Source organism: Talpa occidentalis, unplaced genomic scaffold, assembly GCF_014898055.3.
Source record: "Talpa occidentalis isolate TD23 unplaced genomic scaffold, MPIMG_talOcc4v2.1 talOcc4.749, whole genome shotgun sequence".
NCBI lineage: Eukaryota > Metazoa > Chordata > Mammalia > Eulipotyphla > Talpidae > Talpa > Talpa occidentalis.
This window is the reverse complement of record NW_023605138.1, coordinates 5,563-25,677: the sequence shown is the minus strand read 5'-3', so window position 1 is coordinate 25,677 and position 20,115 is coordinate 5,563. Positions and strand designations below refer to the sequence as shown.

The window sequence follows — 20,115 nt, the reverse complement described above, 5'->3', positions numbered from 1 at the left end:
TTTCTGAGATTAGTTCACAGTCTCCTCACTCACCCCTCCTACCCCCTTCACCCCACACCCTCCGCTAGTCTCTCCCCAGCAAAGGATATTTCTTTCTAAAATGCCATCTGACCTTGTCACTCTCTTGATTAAAATCCTCCTAGCTCCCTACTGTTTTAGGATAAAGTTCCAATCCCTGAGGTGGCTCATGAAGTCCTTAATTCTATCACCGCTGCTTACCTCTGCAGCCCTAGCACTAGTCCAAGATTCCTTCTTTTACCCCCACATCCAAAATTCTAGTGGGACTGAATTTCTTTTCAGTTTCTGTAATACCTGTGCTCTCTAGCCCAGAGAGCTTGCAACCACCCCCTATGCCATCTTTCTGAAACATGAGCTCTCCTCTCTCATCCTCTTTAACTTACTTTTTTTCTACTTATTCTTCAAGCCTCAGCTTAGTAATTATTGAGACTGCTAATATTTATTAAGCAATTACTGTGTGCTGGGCACTGCTCTGAATTCTTGCAGATATTTAATTTACTTAATCTTCATAACAGGCTTATAGAGACATGCAAGATTATTATTATCCTCGTTTCATATATAAGGAAAAATTCTCAGGAATATACCCAAAGTTAGACAGCTATTATATAGCAGAACTAAGATTGAAACTTCAGCTGTTAGGTACAGGTCCCTGCTCTTAACCACTGAGCTATACTGCCTCCCATCAGCTGAGATGTCACTTCCTTCAGGAAGCCCTCAGATTGCTTTAATCTATGTGCTTGTCCTCCTATCACTATCTATTACTTCTGTTATAACACTTATGAAACTATATTGTGTATTTCTACTATTGGATATAATCACTTATCATTACTTATTACAATTGTTATAAGAATTGGAAATTCTGTGAGGAGAAGGGATTTTTTTATATCATGCCTGGTAAATAATAGGTACATTGTGAGTATTTACTCTAAAAGCTATAAATGACTTCAAACAAGAGCATCCCTTGGAAAAGTTGAAAATTAATCTAGAAGTATCTGGGAAAAACAATTCCTGTTTCTGTCACTCAAAGAGAGGAAATAAAGGTTAAAAAAAGAAAAGGGTGGAGGGGCTGGAGGAGGAAAGATCTTTGAGTGATTTGAAAAAGCTATTTCTAGAGAGCTGGAAAAAAGTGTACATATAACTTTTAACCTTAGATAAGATAAAACTATTTACTATAGAAACTAAATCCTTGAATCATTTTCAAGGGACACATGAGCATTTTTTAAAGTTTTAGTTGGGTTTCTTATTTTCCCTGCTTTTAGGATTGAGTTAATAATCCCAGCATAAGACATCCCAAGATGATCAGGATTTAGGCATGACTCCTTAAGAACTTGAATACATGCTAGAGCTATCTTTGAGAAAAGAGATTATTATCAGCTTTTTGAAAATATGTTTCTTACCTACTGGAATGAAAATGTCTTTCAGGTTATTTGAAAAGAGCATGTATAAATGGTGCCTCCAACTATCAGTGATTCACTCCTTTCTCATTTGTCAAACAGTAAAATCGTTAACTCCTTGTATGAAATTTCATAGAGCTGACAAGTGGAGAAATAGTCCTCATCTTGGAAACCCTCTTCCACGGATTTCTCATAGGGGCAGAAATTCACCAAAGCTTGCTCCTTTGTGAAAGTCCTCACGTTGCAAGCTTATCTCTGGGAATAAAGGTGACAGGTGAATATAGTAGTAGCACTTAACAACTTAGAATGGAATAATGGATGATCACATGTAGCTGTCACCAAAGCAAAACAAAGCCATGGGGACATTAGGTCTTGAAGTATGGAAATGGGCTGAGAGTGGAAACCAAGGTGTGGATTTCCTGGCATCAGGAGAAGCATGAAAACTCCAGGTGGAACTGTGAGCAGAGGACAGCCATTCAAAGATAAATATTTTCTTCCATCTCTCATCTGGTATAATCTTGAGACCTTCTTCTGCATCTACTTCTAAATACCTCCTCAAACTTTATACCCTCTAATCAGAATAGAATATAGTGGGGGAGAAGGAGATAGGAAACTCTAGGGAAATAAAAAGTGTTCTCATCTTAAATATTTGGAAAGTTAAACTTAGATTGATTGCATAATCTCAAAACGGGACCATGAGGAGCAGAATTTGTGTTCAAGGCAATTCTTCTGCAATAGTTATGGAGTCATGCGCTATGTCTATGTATTACCATCATTTTAATATTGGAAGAATAATTTGTTTAGTCGCCTTTAATTATTTGTGATCTTCATACCCAATTTTAACATTAATAGTGAAAATAATTTCTAAAATAGTCACATAAATACTAAACATTTTCTTCCTCAATTAAATACAATGAAAATATGTTTACCATTGCAGCATTTTTCTTTCTAAAATTCAATTTTGGTCTCTTCTCTGATGGTCACAAATTAATTTGGGGCATAGTTACCCACACAGCTGTTTGAAATCAAAAGAAGCGTCCCTCACCCAAGGCATCACTTTTGTGACAGGATGTCATTTATTCTGGCCTTGACCTCCATGCTGGTGTTCTTTTCCATTGCAGGGATTACGACCACTGAGCTGTGAGTACAGGATGGAAAATGTAACCAGAATGGTGGTGTGTGACCTTGGAAACCCGATGGCGGCTGGAACAAATGTAAGAGAAACCCAGAGGCTCTTACTGATTTCTGTCTAATTGAATCTTAAAGAGACCTAGTGGGAAGCGCCCAGTTAGCACTCAGCAACTTGGCACATAACACTAAAATAGATTAGTCAGGAAATTACCAGGGAGATGGGATTCATCATTATAACTGACAGAGAGGATAATCTGAGGTTAAAAATATTTATATATGCCTGTCTTTTGACATTACTTTCTTGTCTGTTAAGTCACTAGAATCTATGAAGGCTATTTTTTTAATCAGATTTTTTTTCTTTGCATTTCACCACCAATTTTATTTAAAAACATCAACAAAGTAAAGGACTTAAGAAATTATATAATTAAAATTTTAGCAAAGACGATAAAGCTTTTATTTTTGATATACCTGCCATGTGAAGATCATTCACAGTACTTCTATATTAAAATATTACAAAGTCCACTTTTCATTGATAACATTGTTTTACAACACTGTGGCTGATTCAGAGGTACAGGTTCACACCTCTTCAGATGTATATTATCACACCACCACATTCACCACTAAGGCAGCAAAGTCCATAGTCCTCATCCCCACAATCAAGTTTTTGAATAAGCTTTACACACTAATATTTTCCATACATCTTACTTGAAGAATAATAAAGAAAATTGTAACAAGAAAAGGAAAGGATTAATAATGATCTATAACATGCTTATGAAAGAATATGGAGTTGTTTTGCTTTCTTTTTAAAAATCTTTGTTTCTGGATTTAGGAACTTTCCATTTAGGATTACCCATGGATGATAAATTTATTTTAGGCAATTGCTCTTTAAGTATATGCATAGTAACTAATTATAATAAATACCACTGTGGAAATGATTATTTGACAAAGTCATAAACCAGAAAATTCCTGAAATCTACAAATACTATATAAATAAATGTTACATATGCTAAGCATATATATTCCCCTATTTTTAAATTAGGTGTTTATGATTATCAATGAAATTGGCTTTTTAAAAAAATTTCATGAAAACTTACACATAATTGCATAGGTTTGTCTCAGAACAGCTTCCTAAGTTAGTCCAGAGTGCTAAGACCTTGAGTTAAACCTTTCAAAGGAAGTTTTGTGTCATTGCTGAGTATCATCTTCTCCCTTGGAGATTCAGGTACATATGTGTATTTTTAAATGTACTAAGAAGTCCTGCAGTAAAATTATCTTTTTCTCTCCAGGGTTTAACACATTTACTTCAGCATTTGAAATGTTTAATCAAGTGATACCTATTCCCAGTTTATACTTTAAGATGTACTAGAATAATATTTTTGCATTTTACACTATAATTAACTCTATTCCCTCAATCTTCAGTATTAAAAATGTGCCAAGTAAGTCTAGAAAACTCATTTGTTGTGTGAAAAAAAAGTATTTAAATGAAAGATAAACTTTTGTAACAGATTACAATTAGCTAACATGTATTGACTGATCTCCATGTTATAAACCCAACTGGGCACTATTTTTATGTTATCATTTAATTTTCACACTAACCAACCTATGAGTCAGGAGTTTCTTCTACTAAATGGATGTGGAAGCTGAGACTTACGGAAGTCAAGTGACTTGCCCAAAGTCACACAGGCAATGAAAAACAGAAGCAAGATTCAACCAGGTTTATACAAAAAGCCCATGATCGGTCCAGTCTGCCAAATTGTCAAAAGTACTTAGATAAAATCTAATGAATAACAGATGAGTTTTTAAAACAATGTCATGAAAGATAAAATGGGATGTCTAAGCTGAGATATTAGAACATTTTTCATTAGAATCCTTTTATCTAAAAGCTAATGAATCCTTCTGCTAGTTTTTAAGAAAAATCCAACCACCTAATTTGAAATGAAGAAGTCTACCCAAAGAAAAATGAAATGACATGATGGTAATGGTAACAGGATCTATAGGTGACTGGCCACTCAATCCTTTTTTTAGTATTAAAAGTGTTAAATCTAGACCAGAGACCATCTAAAACCATTAATAATTAAGGATAATCATGGAACAAAAAGTGGCCACTAGTGTCATTGAAATTGGAGGGTAAAAATGGCAGTGTGGTCTTAACTATGAATGTATTTATGTGAAAGAATGTTAGTTCATTTTACCAACAAATAATCTTTAGAAGTCAAGGAAGTAAATTGTTTGTATTCGTTTTATCTCTGAGGGCTATAGCAGAGGAAACCTAATAGCTTTCTTATCTCACCCTTTAATGCCCTTAAACCATCAAATTTTATTGCATTCTGTTTTGTTATAAAACACTTTGATTTATTTACTTCTTCATTTTGCACTTTGAAAAGAAAATTCTCAGTGGATTGTAATAAAATTCCAAATGCAAAAACAGTCCTAAATATTAAAAGCATCATAAATCACTGGGAATATTCATCCAAGTCCCAATATTTTTAAAAAATAGTGATCAAGTGACTCATTATTTTAAGTTAACAAAGCATTCAAAGTAGTATTCAGAAGCTTTACTGCTGAGTTGTAAGCAGTAATGTCATTTTCATAGAATAGGTTTAGTAATATAAAATATTTCTGCACCAACAAAATTCACTAAAACTTGCAAAATCTCTCAAGCAGGAAAATGAAAAAAAATTCTGCTTCACAAAGCACTTTACAATCAATGCCCAGATATTTGGTCTTCAGTGTGGGTGTGTCTTACTAGTAAGAAATACTCACCTTCATTATATCTTCACCCATGCTGAATAGTGAAGAACAGCATAGGGCAGACTTCATCACAGTATAGTAAGATACAGCACTGTAAGTGTGTGTGTGCAATGGCACACTCTTTTTCATCATCCCTCAATCATTTTAATTGCATTCCTTCTATGAGTCTGGTGCTAAGCTAGTCCAACAATATCAAGATGAAAATAAATAACCTGAAGACATTTAAAATTAGTGATCTTTCATAGGTTGAGTGATGCAGAGTTGTAAAAAAGGAAACAGGGAATAAAAAGGAGGAAAATTTTAGCATTATCCAGTCTGTGGGATGAGAGGACATGTTTCAGATAGTTTCTTGCCCTGAGCTTTGAGGCATGAATAGGAGTTCTCCAAGTAGAAAACTTGGAAAAGACCTAAAAGTCTTCCAAAGAAGAAAGAAGAACATGCAAAAAGTCCCAGAGGTCTGATAGAAACTTGCACATTTGGAACATGGGTGAGCCTCTTGATGTACAGGCTTAATAATTAGACATACCTGGGTTTAAATTCCATTTGCCACTTATAAGCTGTGATACCTAGGCAAGTGAAATTGAAATGGAAGACTACCCTACTGGGATGTTTGGAGCAGTGCAATGATATGATGTATGGAAAGTCATTAGTGAAATACCTGGCTTGTAGCACATTGAATAAGAGGTAGTGAAATGATGATGATCTATGATAAAAAAGTCATTAAAGTCCATGAAACAAAAGTGCTGCATTTTTCTAAGTTACTATCCTGTCATATATTTAATTTGTTTTTAATTTAGCCCAGAAGGAAGGCGGCAGGAGGAGAGTCAATTTGTGGTTAAATGAAGAGAGGGACCTTGATGGATATAGAGGCTCTCATGAGCCTCTATGTTTGAGACATTAATATAAGCAGCTCATGATGGATAAAGAGGGATTCAAAATTTCTGGGCCCTGCCAGCTAAGTTGCATGGCTTTTGCTAAGCCACCTCAGATATATAAGTGAAAAGTGATCTAGGTTGGTGTTTTGCAGAGATGACTTTAAAGGAGTTTTAGACTGTCTGTAAGGTCCCTCCCATGTGATAACGTAATGTATTGTGTGCTTTTCCTATTTTTGTTTTTAGTATTCTCTGGGCCTTCGATTTGCAGTTCCACGTCTTGAGAAAACAAACATGAGCATTAACTTTGATCTACAAATCAGAAGGTTAGACCTTTAAATATTTAAATTATCATCAATATTTAATAAAGATTCAGAATACCAATGAATATCACTTATCAAGCTCCTTTGCCCTGAAAGTTCTTCTGAAATTAGAACCCAGACTTGCACAGCTTATTTTCTTCTGTTTTCCGTTATTTTTATTTTCTCAGTATTTTTTATTTCAATAAAAGAGATTCTTTCTGGGGGCCAGGTTATGAGATTCAAGTGTTGCCTGGGCACTCTCCCACCCTTCTGCTCCTGTTTTTCCTCTTTCTAATGCATGTGTCTTCTCCCATTCCCACAAACACCTTACCACCTCTCATACTCTCAATGGGGGGGGGGGGTGTCAGCTAATCCCCAAGAGAAAATTCTGCCAAACAAACTTAGATTTTGCATTTGCAATCTTGAATTCTAACTTTTCAAGGATGAATGAATGATGAATTAATTTTGAGCATCTAAGCAAGATGCTGATGAGATTAGATAGTTGGATGGCAGGACATTCCCTGGCAACTACAGCTGAATCTTAGAGTTAGCTGCCTTCCTTTTCCTAGGTTGAGGCTGCTCAGGGATTCACATGAAACTTTACCCTTTCACCATCTACTCTGTTATTTAATGAGCAGACAGACAATGAGTAGTATGCATGAGAGCCAGGGATCCCCAATTATAGGCTTCAATTCATTAGCCAGTGATAGAATCAATTTAATGACTCCAGACCTATATTGAAAGAAAAAGAATAAAAATGGAATATAATATATCAGACACCTTCTCATGAGATATTCCTTTCAGATAAAATGTAAATGTGTGACACACATGGGATGTATCATTATTTTGTGATGGATCATTGAGATGTATCATTATTTTGTGCTCTGCAATTTTAAAAGTTTGAGACATTAATATAAGCAGCTCATGCATGCCTTCCAGTTATTTATACTTGCCAAGCATGTTGAACCCTGTTCTAACTGTAAAATGACTCTGAAGTCAGTGTCTCCAATTTGATTTTCAAAGGCAACTGTGCAAATAACTAATCTCTAAACTTTTATTCTGACTTGCAAGAAATATTTTTAGTGTGTAATGACTTGTAGAATAGTTTTATTTTGCACAGTGGATAACTTTTTAACAGGTACTTCAATTGGAAGTTTAGGGTTTGTTTTTTTAAAACTATATAGACCCTATAAGAATGTAGCAGCTTTTAAAATCTACTTTTAAATCAGTCTCAAACTTCATGCTGAATTTCTAGGGAGAAACTTTTTCTAGCTTATTTTTGGTGACCTTTTCTGATCTTAATTAGGTTTTTTTTAATTTAACTTAAGTATTTTTCCTGATGACTCTGAGCTTTTTTTTAACTTTACTCAAACTAGTGATGTGATAGAGATGAAATGAGTTCTTCTGTCATACCCCTTCATTTTACCAAAAGCTTGTTAAATCACTTATTTAATACACTACATAAATGTATATTTTCCAAAAGTTTCAGGTATTCCCAAAGATGATCACTTAGGAACTGTCCTGTTTATATTTTAAGTTTTCAGAATAAAAAAAGAAAGAAAAATTTCTCCATAATGAAGGGTCATCACCCCAGACAGTAGCCCAAAGTTCCTATTTCTCCATCATCACTGTCAATGGCACCAGTCCTGCAGGGGACGAAGTCTCGTGTCACTTGGGAAGAATGCATTGCTCATAAAACATGCAACTTACATTCAGAAAAAACATCTGGTACAAAGGTGCAAGGCAAATTCCTTGATGTTTCCTTCTTCCTCTTGATTGCACTTACAGACAACAAAATGGATGCAACTGTAGTTTGCTCAAGGAGCAAAGGACACTGAATAATGTTCTGGATACCTTTATGCCTTTCCCAGATCCATCCCGTAGATCATCATGTAAATAATGAATTCAGCAATGAAGTGCTGAATTTGATGGAAAATAGAAATAGTTACATTTTACATTCCACTATCTAAAAGAATGGGTCATGATTATAATCCCATTCTCATGGGCCACAGAACTCATGACTATTTTAACAGTATTATGAGAAATATAAAACTGTAGAAATGCAGAAAGAACTAGAGAGGCTACAGAAACATACCTAAAGCATCAAATTCTAGAAATATACATTATAGGGATAAAAGTATTTGATAATACTTTAAACACTCGAATACAAGGTATTTGAGAAGTGGATGTTTATCCAGATGCTGTGCTAGCAGACTCCGAAGATGTACATTAGTATTTAATGGATAGTTTGCATTCAGCTTAAATATGTTTATCGTTTTTTTTTTTTTTTGGTTTTTTTTTTGTGGGACCCTCGCTGGTGGCCGGGGTTCAAAGTGGTGCTGCAGAGGCTGCAGGCAGCCTCGCAACCCAGTGCTCAACTGCCACGCCACCAGGGGAGGCCCTTTGCCGCGGACCAGCACAGCAGTAGGCAGTAGATGATGAGGCCACCTCAGGGTTGAGAGCAGCGTGTAGGGTGGTCAGGGCGTCGGCGAAAGAAATGACACACAGACACACTTCAAGAGTGAAAATCTGAGTGTAATTTTCTCTAAATTTGTGACCAGTATATATATGTTTTCCAAAAGCACAGGAATGAATATCAAGGAAATCAGCTTGCTCATGGGCTCAGTCTACCACTATCAGGGAGGTGATCTACATAACAAGCAATGACCATTATAGAAGAAAGAAGGAAGTTTAGAAAGACAAATAAGGGATTAAAGTTTGTAGTTCTAGAAAGACGGGGGAAAAGATTTTTAGCATTCTTGTAGTGGTTCTTGGTGGTCGTTATCTATTGATAAGCTTCTGCCTTTTCAGGGAACTTCCGTTGCACTTCCTCTGCTTCAGGCTGTTCTCCCCCCCGCGCGCTGGTTGCCCAGCCGGATCTAGGGACCTTGGCGAAAGCCATTCCTAAAGATCACTGCGGGGGGAGGGGAGGTGCAGCAGGTATGTAGGGTTTTGCTGTTCTCCCGCTGCGCGCTGGTTGCCCAGCCGGACCTAGGGCCGGTTAGCCCTAAAGGTCACTGCAGGGGGAGGTGCAGCAGGTCCCCCTTTGTTTTTAGAAGGGAGCTGGAAGGTGTACATATCTCGTTGAAGACGATGAATGGACCTGTGAAGTAGGTGGACACAGAGGGGAAGGAGTAAACAAAGGAACAGGGCGAGTAGGGAAAGAACAATAAAGGAGAGATGAGATGATACCAGTGAGTAGGAGTCAAAGATTGGAGAGTGGAAGCTAGAGAATGAGCAAAGGAAGAGAGTGAAGTGTGCAGATGAGACTTACTGATAGCAGAAATTTCAGCTTGGAGAGACGAAAGGTCATGAGAAAGGTCATTGTCTTGCCAGATGTCCAATAGGTGATGTTTGGTAAGATTCCAATGTAAGGAGTTATAATGTAAAGGCGTAACACAAATGAAACAAAACTGAACATGGCAACGAGTAGACAGTTGTTGTTTGAGAAGTTGAACCTCATTGCCAATAGCAATAACAATTTCTTCCAGAGCATTTAACTTTCTTTCTAACTTATAATCAATGTCCCGCTGTATAGCGAGCGCCATGGACACGTTTTTTGGTAAGGTCATTTACAAAAGAAGCTGTCTTAGCTTCCTGAATTAAAGCAATGGAGGAAGCAGCCAATGAGGTAACCAGGGAAATCAGGGCAGCAATGCCTAAAATAAGGGTAAAACGTTTAGGACGAAGAAGAGCATGTACCTCATTTAAAACTTGCATGGCAATATTATCATACCAAGGCATATCATGTAAATCAACAGGTAACATAACATAGGAGGGTCTTTTGAGCAAGACCACCACAGGATATAGACGAACAAGAGAGGGGATAATACAATTAGTATCAATGCAACTGGAACAATGAATGGAGTAAGAAGTCCCATGCGATTGAATGCGTGTAGCTGAGGCATTCCCCAGAAGTTTAGCGAAGGGGTATCCAACGTAGGCACGCACTGGGATATTAGTGGTGTCCTGTCCAGGTTGTTTGAAGTGTATATCAAAGGCAGCGAAAAGATGAAAGAGTTCAGGCTTTATGACAGAGCTTTTTGTTCAGGGAACCGGGTTATTCAGTCCTGCCAATGGAGGCAAACTTTCTCATCATTTTCAGAGGTGTCTGGAACCCTACAAACAAAGCAGCAGTTTCTCCACATTTTAGTTTAGCTCTATGTCAGCTCCCTGGAAGAATTGTACTCAAAGCCACACAAAAGGTTAGCTCTGCTAGAAAAAGAAAAATATATATATATATATATATATATATATAACATTGCTGTAGAGTGTGGTCAGTCAAAACAAGAAAACTTTGTTGAATATAAGGTAAAATGTAGAAACATTTTCAATGTTATGCCAAACAAAACAGTAAAAATCAGGTTTATATCCAACAGTCTATACAGTCCTTTGTAGAAAGATTTTTACTTTCAAAAGTTTATCATTTTGAATCAATTGAGGCCTTTTCTTCTTATATTGTGTAGAAACAAGTGCTGCAGACATTAAATCATTGAAGTATATAATATTGCAAGGCAACAATAATCATTGACAATTTACATATATCAGGTATTGAAAGATTTTGATTTAGAAAACCAATGTTAACATTTTTGTACATATTATTAGAGTTTTACCATTTTTTCAAGTGACAGTGGTTTCCTTGTAGTGTAACTTTACCAGGTAAACCAGATAGGATAAATTTATCTAATGTCCTTCCCAGGAGGAAAAGGAGAAAGTTTGTGGAGTATCTCTAAAGCTCTGCTGAGGTTCCACAAAATTTCCTTTAATTGATTAAATGACAGGCTACCAAATTTTACTTTAATTTAGATTTTTGGGAAGCTGTGTCATAAATACTTAGAAAACAGCAAAAACAACAAACATATTTAATTTTTATAAAAATTCTAGCCCTGAGTATAATATTGACAATCAAATTATAACCTTTAATTGTCATCTCAAAAATCTTAGTTTTTCAGACACTAAAAGACATTATGTACCCAAAATCATTAACCTAGACAAGGGCCAAGATTATACCCAATGTTAGTGTATAAGTACATGTTTTGAAACAACCCATTAGATTAAAACTCAGTTATTATTAACCAAAAATTATTTTTTAGCTAATGTGTTCCCAAAATACTAAAATAATATAAATTATTTGAGTATACAAAATTTGTTTTTGTAAAATTTCTTTGAGATTTAACACTTTCCTTAGCCTTGTTACTTTTTAATTCTTTTAGACCTTCAACATTTGGTTTAACACTTATCACTTTACTTTTAGGACCATTAAAATATCTATTTTTAATACATGTTTTTCTTTGTAAACACACATTTTACATTACATCCATTTAGGATTGTCACATCTTTCATTAGCAGTAAGGCATTATAATACTGTTATCTGTTTGTACTAGATGACTTAAATGTGAACACACAAGGTAATATGACATTAGAATTTTTAGGTTTTACAAATAGGTGCAAAAAGTAAACCTGAAAGTTTAGTTGTAGTTTTAGTTTGTTATGACTGGAATTCCATTTTGCATGGTTGTTAATAATATAATGGCACATACCTAAGTTTTTGTAGGCTAGCTAATAAAGAAGCAATTAGGCAAATTAATAAAAACAAAAAAAAAAATCAGCACCATATAGATACTATGTACATTTTTCACATACATGTGACTCAGTAGGAAGGAGAAAAGTACTTTTTATACCAGAAATTTCTTTTTGAAACACATTTAAACAAAGTATTCATAACTTTAAGGCATATATGCTTTGAATTACATTATAAAATTTAAACTAGTTTTTGTTTATTAAAAAATTGTTTGATTAAGATCTTAAGATTTGTTTTATGATAATTTAAAGGCGCCATTTATAATTAGTCCTCCGGAGGTAAAAAACAAAACACAAAGACAGACAAACAGATACAGAGATCTCTTGATAACATTTAAAATTTTGACCATGTGTATATATTTTGAAACAGTTATTTTAGCAATGTGTGAAGATACTGAGGTTTTTAATGAGTTAACAGCTAAAATCTGTATACAGAATAAGTGTCTAATCTTAATTATTACCAAAGACCTTGGGCTCGAGACCACAGTAGTCACGGCAGTTTTTACTAATTTTTTTTTTTTTTGATAAGAAAATATTTTTGGAGTTTACATTTTTAAGAAATGATTATATGGCTTTAGGTTGTTAACATATTATCTCACTGGGAACGGACATATTTTAAAACATAAAAGTACACTGTTATCTTGAGAACAGGAGAAGAGGTAAATTTTTACAGTCTGCCTGTAAAATTTGAGGTTTAGAATTTAGCTCAAAAATGTCTGTATCATCACTTTATGTTTTACCAGGTTAGTTTGTTTTAACAAGAAACTTAATCTTTTACAGGTCCAATAAGTAAAATTAAAAGCTTTTATTCAACCAATAAGCATTTTGTATAGCTTGTTAGCACGTCAAAAGTAACTGAGCAGTTTCTGCCTAAGACAATTTAAACTTTATAATCAAAGAAACACAGGGAAATGGAACTTTTTTTTTTTTTTTTTTTTTGGAATGAACCAATAGTCATTTAAGGTGGATAGTAGAATGAACCAATAGTCATTTAAGGTGGATAATAGAAAAGCTCAGTCCTCCACAGCAGGAAGGTAGTAGAGACCTGTCAGTGATCCCAACACTGGAGAAACAGTCCAGGCAGCTGCTTGTTGAGATCAAGGGCAGCCTCCACCAGTCCACTGCAGTGGGTTCATACTATTTTAATAAAAACCTTTTATTTATATTATAGTCATATAGTCTCATACACTCATATGTGAATTAACTTTGAATACTATTATTTAAAAATGCTTTATTTATTTATTTTAAAAGAAACAAATGGCAAAAAACTTCACTGGGGGGAACCTAGTCTCTTCCCCAAATAATTAACAGGAAAAGATTGGAGCATTTTTGTTTTGTTTTGTTTTATTTAAGATTATGACACATTATCTTTTATTTGTTCTTGAGTTTTTATTTTTATCTCAACAATTTTAGCCAAGTCCGAGCTGGAAATTTGGGCTGGATTTTGAAATGGTCTCATAATTGGGAACCGATGCCTCTGCAAAGAGGTCAGCATTGGCTCTAGAATAAACTTTTGGCTTTTGAAAAACAATTTTACTATCCCAAGAATCCTGATCACTTTTTGTAATACTGCAGGCTATTTTTTATTTTACCTTTTGTTTTGAATATTTAATTTTGTCTCCAGCCAGGCAAAAACGACCTATCTGTTTAGGCAATTGTTTTATTAATATGGGGCTGTCAGCTGAGTCCTCTTTGATGTCATTTAGGGATACAGACAGCCATAAGTTTTTGAGTTTTTTATTTATTTTCTCTAATTTAGACCCTTGATCTAGTGTCGCGGGGAAGCATTTAAGCAAACTTTAATGTAATGTTGAAGCATACCAGTTTTTCTTATAGGTCTAATAAGTTCTTTACAGAGGGAATTAGCAGTTTACCATGCAAGTTGTTTAAACAATAAATCTCGTGCTCCGGAGGATGGAAGAACCTTATCCAGAGCAGTTTCTAATCTAGCCACAAAATCCTGGTACATTTCATCCTGGCGTTGGTGTGTATCAGTGAGACTAGTGGGTTTGTACTCAGGTGTACTCAGTTGCCATGAGGCAACTGCTAGTTTATTAATTTCAACTAGGACTTCTTTTGGAAGGGCAGCTTGTCTGCGTACCTCAGCATTGAAAGGTTAAGCTCAGTAAAGACAAGGAGAGCCAGGCTACATTTTTCAAGGGGGGGGAAAGTTTATTGCGCCCCGGGCGGACCTCACAGACCCAAGGTGGGGGTCAGTGAAGCCGCGCCCATAGTTAGGGGGAAGCAGGGTTTTATAGGGTGAGGAGAGGTCAGGTGGGTAGTTGGGCTCGTACGGCGGGAAAAGTTTGTAGGGCAGGTAGAGGTTCTAGTTTGTAGGGCAGGTAGAGGTTCTTTGTCTGAGATGAGACTCGTAGTGGGAGGGGGGAGGCTCATTGTCTGAGTCCTCCAGGCAGGTATCCACATTCCTGCCCCCCAGGTGGGCTTACTGGTTGGCTCCTGCATTCCGGCCTGCTGCATGGACCTTTCAAGCATATTTGTCTGTTCCCATGAACATAGAAAGGGAAATTTTCTCAGCCCTAACCTCATCATGATTTTTAAGGAAGGCATGTACTTGGTCCTCATATTCCATGTGAAATAATACATACATTGCTGAAGGAAGAACAGCCTTGGCAAGATTATGCCAGTCATAAGGGGTCATCCAGGTGGCTGATAATATGTCAATAATTTGATAAATATAAGGGGAGTTATGACCCGTTGTCTGAACAGCTAACTGTAATTTTTTAAGAGTTTTTATGGGGATGGCCTCCCATGCAGGGCCTTAATCAGCGCGAGACAAAGCCGGAGGTCCGGCAACGGGAAAAGTAAATGAAAAATCTCCTTACTGGCCTTTTTTGCTAATCCTAAAATGCCACCTAGGGGCCCTTGATGGGCTTTGATATGATTAGGATTATTATGTAATGCAATCTTAGGTTTGGTAACAACTGGAAAAGGGTTAGCGGGTGGGCGGGAGGGTTTATCATTTTTGAAAGTTAATTTATCTAGCATTTCAGTATATTCATGATCATTAAACTCATCCTCTGACTGGGAAAGGGATTCCTTTGATACGGGAGCAGAGGCTTGAGTAGATCATTATTGTTTTTAGGATTATCCTGAACTTCATCCTGTTGGCCTTCCCACAATTCTGCCTCAGTGGCATCACCCAACAAATCTCTAATTTGTACCCACAAGGACAGAGCCTGTCTCAGAACCTGAGATGGTCCATGAAGGGCATAAAACTCTCACTTCTTTTCCTACTTTCTTCCAAGTTTCCAGTGACAAACTACCTTCTTCTGGAAACCACGGGCATACCCGTAATATAAATTTATAAAGTTGCAGTAGAGCTTTCTTATTTACTTTAATACCTCGTGTTTCAATCATATTTTTTAATATAGATAGAAAAAGATTTTTTTTGGTCTCGTGGTGCTTTCGTTCACTCAAGCAAAGATTTCTTTCAACTGTGCTGTCCGGCCCGTGTCCCTCGCGGGAACTTGCGGAGGCATCTTAGCTAAGGTCTGTCCGTATAAGTCCCGGACCAGGCTACTCGGAAGAGCAGATGACCGTTATGCCATATGACGTTCCTCCACGGGAATCGCGGGTGCAGCCCACTCAGACTCCGTAGACACGAGGCCGTGGAGCCGTATTCATGCACTCTCACACACACACAGCACCACGAGCATTCACTCTTAGAAAAACTTCTCACTATCTTGAACTGATCATCCTTTATCAGCGAGCTCCGGACGCTCCAGTGAGGATCCTATCCCTGACTGTTTAAAAGAGGGTATTTTAAGGGAATCACATTCACACTCACACACACAAGAAGGGAGATAGCTTACCCAACACGATCTCTCCGTTACTCACCTCTTCTTTGGGTGGAAGACACAATGAAATGAAATGAAATGAAATGAAATGTCGGGGCCCCACGTTTGGGCGCCAACTGCCGCGGACCAGCACAGCAGTAGGCAGTAGATGATGAGGCCACCTCAGGGTTGAGAGCAGCGTGTAGGGTGGTCAGGGCGTCGGCGAAAGAAATGACACACAGACACACTTCAAGAGTGAAAATCTGAGTGTAATTTTCTCTAAATTTGTGACCAGTATATATATGTTTTCCAAAAGCACAGGAATGAATATCAAGGAAATCAGCTTGCTCATGGGCTCAGTCTACCACTATCAGGGAGGTGATCTACATAACAAGCAATGACCATTATAGAAGAAAGAAGGAAGTTTAGAAAGACAAATAAGGGATTAAAGTTTGTAGTTCTAGAAAGACGGGGGAAAAGATTTTTAGCATTCTTGTAGTGGTTCTTGGTGGTCGTTATCTATTGATAAGCTTCTGCCTTTTCAGGGAACTTCCGTTGCACTTCCTCTGCTTCAGGCTGTTCTCCCCCCGCGCGCTGGTTGCCCAGCCGGATCTAGGGACCTTGGCGAAAGCCATTCCTAAAGATCACTGCGGGGGGAGGTGCAGCAGGTATGTAGGGTTTTGCTGTTCTCCCGCTGCGCGCTGGTTGCCCAGCCGGACCTAGGGCCGGTTAGCCCTAAAGGTCACTGCAGGGGGAGGTGCAGCAGCCCTTAAATATGTTTAAATCAAAATAATTTGAACCAAAGGCTCTGAAGTCTAAATTCTGAAACTGTTGATCATATTGAATACCACTGCCAACATTTAATGCCCTTTACCACAAATAGAACCCAAAAGAGAAATGGGCTTTATAAATTAATAAACTTAAAATATTTCATATTACCAAATATTTGTATTAAATGGTAGCTCCATGTCCTGGCTCTATGTGACATGTAAACATTTTCCTCCCTGTGTTGAGTGGGTCTCAGATTGCACTTCCCACATACAAACAGGTCTTGGTGATCATTGTTGAAGTTGCTCTCTCAGTAATGGTGAAATGAATGTTGTATTGTCTTTGCTGACATTCCCAAGCCCACAGAAAGCATAAAGGGAATGCAAGGAAATAGGAAATAGGAAACAATAAGGAAAAAAAGAAAATCAGAGTAATATGTGAAAAACTTGTTTATCCTTGGGTCATGACAGAGGGTGTAGCCCTGGGGAGGAAGTTCACCATTCCTTGCGTAGAGCTAGCACATTGGCAGTATAAATAGCTCAGCACCCACGACAGTGATGAACGGCTTGTTTGAATGTAGCAGTGGTATTAGTGAGGACGGTTTCCTTCCAGGAAAGAGGTCAAAGAAGCGTCTAAGTTATATATCATGTCTGGTGCCTTTCTGCCAGGAGATGTTGCTGACACCACTGGTTGCAGTACCAAATGTCATGGCAAACAGGACAATCTTGATTAGTCAGCCAGGAAGATCTTGCTCTGAGTCTGCTTTTTTTTTCTATATTTCAAAACAGCCCTCTGTCACCCTCATATTTGACTCCTGACCCAGGATGATTTTAATGCTTGCCACCTATTTACATTTCAGGGTGTCGTAAGTAATGAACTTGTGTTACTTAAACCACTTGCAAACAAAATGTAATAGAATTATGGATTAATTTACATGGAACTTTTTTTTTTAATAATTCTAATTTCCACTACTTTCAAAGCAGCAGTGAACTAGAAAATAGAACAAAGTCTGGGTAATCTGTGGAACAACTAGACTTAAATTTCCAAGCTAAAGAGTTCCCAGTAATACATTTGGAACCACAAAGTCTGGAACAAGTGGAATTAGTTAATGACTTCTTAGTGGTTAGTAATTCAAAATCCTGCCTTTAAAAAAAAAAAACAAAACCTTTTTAGTTGACTGATCCTCCCCAGATGTGATAATTATAAAGTGGCCTAGAAACTGGGGTTCAAACTTTGGTGAAAAAGTCCCTCTAGGCTCATCACAAGCTAAGCAGTGATACCCGATTACAGGAAATGAGCCTGACATTTGCCTGTTTATATCTTTTATGTGTGTTTGCAGTTTAAGTTGCCTTATCAGTATATACAATCAAACAGGACTTTTCAAAAGCATTGTGGGAACAATTCTGTCCCCTCCTTCTTTGCAAGCCGATTTTTATCATATCTTTTCCAACTCCCACATTTGGAAAGCTTCAAACCTAGTCGAAACAGACCCTATTACCATCTTCTCCATTTTTCCATTGAATCAGCATGAGATTCAGTGATGAAAAAAAGGGAAACATTCTCTTCTTACTGAGACCTAAATATAAACACAGCCTGCAAGTGGTGGTGTGGCCACTGCTTAGTTTGCTAAAAACTGCTAATGCTTTGGGATACTGAGGGGACTTCAATGACAGCAGAGTAAAACTATCAATGTAAAGATAGACTGCACCCAAAGTTTAGCTACTTATTGAACCTCTTTAAGACATATTCTGTCTCCTTACAGTGGTGACTGATTAACACATGCATCTTTTAAAAGTCAAATTCTGTATCTAGTTACATCTGCTTAAGAAAAAAAGAAACTTAAAAATAGTTTTGCCACTGTTCAAAGAAATATTAAATGTACACCTTTTATCTTGGGACACTCATTGCACTGGACAAATATCTATTAGCTTTCTTACTTGCCTTTATATGAACTCTCAACTTCCTTAGATCTTGCTGCTTCTCACCATTAGCCATGCTTTTAATTCATCCTCATGCCCACCCTGTTCAGCCAGTGAGCATGCAACGAATGTACACTTACTGTAATATTACTTAAGAAATAAGCCCAAAAGAAGATCAATTTGCTGCCAAGACAATGTATGGCATGATGCCTTCCAGAGCCAAAAACAAATGCCTTTTCTATTATTTGTTGCTCATGGATTATTTGTGCCAGTTCACCTCTTTATTAGCATGGAAAATCAGGACTTGGCTGTGCTATCCTCTCCCATATGATGGCCGATAAACATGATGCACAGACACGTTAAGGAATTTGTTCAAGGTAGAAGCTGGAAAATGAACTCAACTCATTGCCTCTTTGGTTTAGCTATGGAAACAAAAGTATGTTAGCTTCTCTAAATATCTACAGTGTTCTCAGATAGGAGCTTTCCTCATAGAAAGGTATGACATTACTTTTGATGATAGAGGATGTTAGCAGTGCATTTACAAAGGTTATGATTTTGTAGATTGACTATGCATGCCATTGTTTTCTGAATGACTGGCTTAGACTTTGTGATATACAGAATGTTTTTATGATCATATATTATAGTAATGTCTAATAAAATGTATTTAAATCACTGTGTTTTAGTTCTAACAAGGACAACCCAAACAGCAATTTTGTGAGCCTGCAAATCAACGTCACTGCTATAGCTCAAGTTGAAATAAGAGGGTAAGTAGTAAACAAGGAATTTTAGTAGTTTTTCCATAATAAATATATCTTTCTATATGTAAGAGTTATGATAAAATGTTCAAAAACTAAATTTCCTAATACTTAGAAATCACAATTCACTTTGGTTATAAATTTTCATTCTTTCTACCCATCATTAGCCTTCTATTGGAAAGTAGAGTAAACCCTGTATGAAAATTAACACTAAGGATATCAATCAAAGCACTTTATAAAGAGATCACTTTATTCCCCAAACTGACAGTTGAGTAATCAACTATAAAAACTAGTGATAAGAAGCAAGATAAAATAGACAACCTTGGGATTGCCTGAAAGTCTCACTTCATCAATAATTATGAAGGCATAATGAAAATCCAGCCTGCCCATACCACCTCTTGAGTTTAAGAAATGGCTGGCTTCCAGGTATGATAATTAGTGAGATCTACATTCTGTATCTTTTTCCTTCTGTCCTATTCTTTGATGAGGTTCTAATACACAATAGAGAGACAAGAGGAGAGTAGTCAGGTAAAAGATTTAGAATAACAACTATCTGAAAATTCATGTGGGGGTGAAATGTTAGAAACTATAAATGGACTGCATGTATTTATTTTGCATAAGTGTGAACTTCATTGATCTTATAATTCGTGTTTCTTCAGAACAATTAAAGACTTGGCGAAAAATGTAAACTGGTATTGTGGACTGAAATGTCACTGAGATTCTAGAAATCTGGGTTTTATTTCCTTTCCCATAGATCCTGTGTGATTCATACCCCTCCAGGATAGCAACTGTAATGTTTGCACTCACATGTCACCAGGAGGGCTTTTC

General features: G+C 36.8%; 1 long non-coding RNA gene across 1 annotated transcript; it reads left to right on the top strand.

The window, feature by feature from the left end:
- The first annotated feature begins 2,316 nt into the window (after window positions 1–2,316).
- LOC119233312 (uncharacterized) lies at window positions 2,317–19,291 on the top strand. Its single transcript, XR_005122374.2, has 3 exons — window positions 2,317–2,626; window positions 6,413–6,492; window positions 19,216–19,291. It is a non-coding gene; the product is annotated as an uncharacterized LOC119233312 (long non-coding RNA).
- Window positions 19,292–20,115: the final 824 nt, after the last annotated feature.